Below are 4,936 nucleotides of genomic sequence, written 5' to 3'. Positions count from 1 at the left end.
AATTTGGGGAGATGCCTAGTGAAGACCCTCACTCTCACATGGAGACTTTTTGTGACTATTGTGATGCGATTTCACAAACCGGTGTGACTCAAGACCAAATTCGATGGGTCTTATTTCCTTTTTCTCTAATCGGCACCGCAAAACAATGGTTGAAAGGCCTTGATAAGGCTACTTTTGGAATTGATTATTGGAAGAAGTTAGCTCTAGCTTTCTACAAAAAATTCTACCCTCAGGAAAAGACTAACATGCTAAGAGCTCAAATTACGGGTTTTAAGCAAAGGGATGAAGAATCTTTGTATGAAGCTTGGGAGCGGTTCAAAGGAATTTGCCGCTCATGTCCTCATCATGGACTTAGCGAGTGGTTCTTGGTACAACAATTATGGAATGGTCTTTATGAAGACTCAAGAAACATTCTCAACATGGGATCAAATGGTATGTTCACCGAAGTTGACGATAATCAAACTTGGAACAAGATTGAGGAAATGGCGGTCCATAATTCACAATATACTAGACCTCGCAAGGCTACTAGAGGAGGAAAGCATGAAGTGGACTCTATTACTCAATTGGGTGCTCAACTTAGTGCTCATATTGATACCATTAACTTGAAATTTGAAAAGGCTATGGCTAAACTTGAAAAGCCTCAAAATCACCAAAGCACCATGTTAATGCCATGGTAGCATCTTCATCAATCCCAAGTGGGATATGTGAGAACTGTGGAACTTTGGGACATGACCAAAGTGAGTGTAGGGGAAAAAATGAACAAGTGAATGCTTTTTAAGCATACAAGAGTGGTACCCCTTATTCCAACTATTACAATAAAAACACCAAATTTAACCCAAATCTGTCATACAAAAGCCAAAATGTTCAAAACCCTCAACAAACATACACCCCACCTCCCATGAGAAACCAAAATCAAGGACCCTTTTTCAACCAAAACCAAGGTTACCAAAATCAAACTCCATACAATCAACAAAACGACCAGTTTTGATGTTAAAAAAACGGTCCTCCAAATGCAAAAGAATCAACAACAGTTTTTCACTTAAATGCAAAAGGATAGCGAAGCAAAGGACATCACCATCAACAACATCCTAGCCCACACAAAAATGTTGGAAACTTAATTGACCCAACTAGCATCTTCAAACTCTCAATGACAAAAGGGGCAATTACCACCTCAAGGTACTCCCCCAAGACATGAAACGGTTAGTGCCATTCACTTGAGGAGTGGTACGAGGTATGAAGGACCAAAGAAGCAAGTTGAGGATGAAGTAGTGGAAGTTAGTGACAAAGAAGTAGTCGTGTAAAACTCTAAGGAAGGAGAACCAACAAAAGAAGAAGTCTCAAAGAAAAAGTGAAGAGAAGGCCAAGGAGAAAGAGCCCATTGTGATTAGACTTCCATTCCCAAGTCGTCAAGCTAAGCCTAAGTTTGATGACCATCTTCGAAAATTTATGGAAATTGTGAAGAATTTGGAAGTCTCGATTCCTTTCACAGAATTAATCAATCACGTGCCGGCCTATGCAAAGTACATGAAGGACATCCTTACGAAAAAGAAGTCGATCCGGAAGCTTGAAACTATCGCCTTCACTAAGGTTAGTAGTGTTCCTTCAAGAGAGTTCACCTCCGAAACTTAAAAACCCTGGAAGCTTCTCAATACCGTGTACCATTGGCGACACCACGATCAACAAGGCTTTATGTGATCTAGGAGCAAGCGTGAGTGTTATGCCGTATGCGGTTAGTAAAAGGCTAGGCATGGGAGAGCTTAAATGTACCAACATCACACTCCAAATGGCCGATAAATCGACAAAGACACCATTAGGGATATGTGAAGATGTTCCCGTGAGAATCGGCAAATTCTTCATCCCGGTGGACTTTGTCATCGTTGACATGGAAGAAGACTCCAATATTCCGATCATCCTCGGTAGACCTTTCATGCACACCGCGGGTGCGGTGATAGATGTGAAGCATGGAGAGCTTACTCTAGAAGTGGGAGACGAGACCATAACTTTCAATCTTGACAAGACCATGAGAGATCCCCGTTTACAAGAACCATGCTTTATGGTTTAGCACTATAGCCGGAAGGATGATATGAAGAAGTCGGAATTCCAATGGAAAAAGAAAGTTGATGATGCTCCATAAAAATAGCAAGAGAATAGCAACAAAGAGAGCTTGAAAAGCTCACCCATGACAAGTGAAGAAGATGGCCTCATTGGCCAAAACAAGAAAGAAGGAGAGTTGTCTCTATCAACTCAAGAAATTTTCAATGATCAAGTAAACGAAGTTTGCGGACTTTGGGATGATGAGCTCGAAGGGATATTTAATTCCTACATTGGTAATGCTATGAACCATGACCATCATGGAGAACAACAAGTGCAAAGATCTATTGAGGACCTCTATCATGACAATGAACAAGCTTTCGACTACTTCTTCAAGGTGTTGAGTAACATCAACAACACCTTGAACATGCCCCCTTGACATCTCACATTGGATGAGAGTCTGGTGGAGTCCTCCCTAAACCACCATTTGTAAATATTATAATTCCCCAACTTGCATTTCAATTTTTACATTGCATTTTTGTCATTTTTGGATTTATATTTTTGTGCCTTGATCAATATATTCATCATTTTGAGAGAAGTGAGGGAGGGACTTATGATTTTATTGATGTGTAGTGCTTTGACTTAGTGTGGGGATAGCAATTGCCTAAGCTATTCATGCCTTTGTAGTGCCCCCACAATGAAGAACACGAGAATTAAAGAATGAAAATGTTACGGGTTATGCAGTACCCGCGGATGGACCTGAATCCGTGTGGACAAGGAGGAATCCGAGCGGCCAAGAAGAGAATCCGCTCGTCTTGAAGAATCCGAGCGTCCAATGTTACCAGACGCCCGTCTCGCAGAGCTGTGGAATTCAAAAAAAATGGTCTGTCACAGAATCCGAGCGTCCCAATTGAGATCCGCTCGTCTGATACAAGACGCTCATCTTACAGAGAAGACGCTCGTCTTTCTGCTGTTGAATTTTAAAGAATCACCCTGTAACAGAATCCGATCATCTTCCAAAGAATCAGAGAGTCCCAATTGAGTATCGTCTCGTCTTTCCAGAAAGACGCTCATCTTGTGGCGTCATTTCCTGAGGTAAAAACGAAGAATCCGAGCGTCCCAGAATGCAATCTGCTCGTCCCCTGCTGCTATTTCAAAATTAACGGGTCTTTTAAAACCCCTTTCCCTCATTCATTTTAATTTCTTCTATATTCAAACACTACCCAAAACCCAAAAACCCAAAAAACCCTCATCCTCTACATCAACAAAACCAAATTTCCTCAACCAAATTCAACAAAATCAAATCCAAACTTCCTCATAACAAAAATTAATCACTCCTTTTACAACAACAATTGATTTAAACACCAAAATCTTCAAACTTTGAGTCCATTTTAAAGATACAAAGCAACATTCTTTCATCTTAAATCGATTTGGGCATAACAAAAAATTGAAGATTTCAATCTCTCTTTGGTGTAATCAAGAATGGCAAGAACTAAAGGAGATAACAAGGCACCCCCAAATAAGACACTTTCAAAAAGGCAACAAACTCTTCAAGCAAAATTATTGTCAAAGGCATTGGTAGTTCATGAGGCAATATTGGAGGTTCAACAAGGTCCTCCTAGGGAAGCTACAACATCAACAAATCCGGTCATTGAGCAATTATCCAATTATCCGGAGGTAATTTTCACTTCCGACTCTCATAGGGATAAATTTGTTCTCTTTGCTAAGAAGACCATTATGCCAACAAAATTTTTTTGTGAAGATGCTTTGACAAAGTTGGGTGTTCTTGAACAAAACAAAACCTTCTTTGAGGCTATGGGATTGGGTAAATTGTTTACCATGAAAGAATTGACATACCCTACCCTCACCTTGGAATTTTTGAGTTCCTTGAAAGTCACAAGGGTGGAAGCTAGAACCCACATCGAGTTTCGTCTTGCAAATGTTGCTAGACGCATCTCTTTTGGTGAATTGAGTAAGATTTTAGGCCTTAGTGATACCCCGTACTATGAAAAGGTCCCCGACAAGTATGACCCCGCTCCTCTTTGGGAGGCAATTTTCGGAAAACAATTTGTGCGCTTTCATGATTTAAACGCTCTATTAGTCCACCATCTGGGCATTAGAGTGTGGTATAAGGTCATTGGGAATACTTTAATAGCAAGAAATGGCACTAATCATCTTACCAAGCTCGATTTTGTTCTTCTTGAGTCGGCCTTGAACATAGAAAGGGAATGTACTAAGCCATATAATGCTCTAAGACTTTTGGTTGAACGATGGCTTAATGTCAATTGTGGTAAAGAAGGCACCGCTTTTATTGTAAATGGAGGACTAGTTACCTATTTGGCCAAGCACTTTAACCCAAATTTCAACAAAGACAACACTTATGTGGCGGTTAAAGGAGGTCAACTCATTGATATGGACACCATGATTCAGAAGTTTAAGTGGGTCAAGCATGATCCTGTTGACACCAAATATGAGTGGTTAACCAATGAAGCTAGATCTTTCACTTTGCCTTCTAAGATTTGTCGATTGAGTGTTCACCGGCCAAACTACCTTCTTCCACACTCCGAGGAAACCGAGTATATTATTCGACAACAAAGAGGCGAGATTGATGAGCCCTCCTCCTCCATTGTCACACCACCCTACCCATTTGAGTATCACGAGTTCAAACCCAAGGATATCGAGGTAGGAAGTGATTACATGACTCTACTCATGAGGGAAATCCACAAGCAAGCTTACAATGATAGAGTGGATGCTTACAAGGCCCAATATCCGCCCCTCCTACATCTAGCTAGGCAATGACTTCTTGATCCATCATGTCATTTGCCTAGTTGGGCGGATAGGGAAGTTTTCTTTCCTAGCACCTCTAGAGGTGGAAGACCGGGTGGAGAGGAGAATGTTGATGAGG

General features: G+C 40.9%; 1 non-coding gene across 1 annotated transcript; it reads right to left on the bottom strand.

The window, feature by feature from the left end:
• Nucleotides 1-245: 245 nt before the first annotated feature.
• On the bottom strand, nucleotides 246-352 carry LOC141645515 (small nucleolar RNA R71). The gene has a single exon (XR_012544996.1). It is a non-coding gene; the product is annotated as a small nucleolar RNA R71 (small nucleolar RNA).
• Between the last annotated feature and the right edge of the window lie 4,584 nt (nucleotides 353-4,936).

Source organism: Silene latifolia, chromosome 2 (genome assembly GCF_048544455.1).
Source record: "Silene latifolia isolate original U9 population chromosome 2, ASM4854445v1, whole genome shotgun sequence".
Classification (NCBI taxonomy): Eukaryota; Viridiplantae; Streptophyta; class Magnoliopsida; order Caryophyllales; family Caryophyllaceae; genus Silene; species Silene latifolia.
This window is presented reverse-complemented; position numbering and strand designations above follow the sequence as displayed.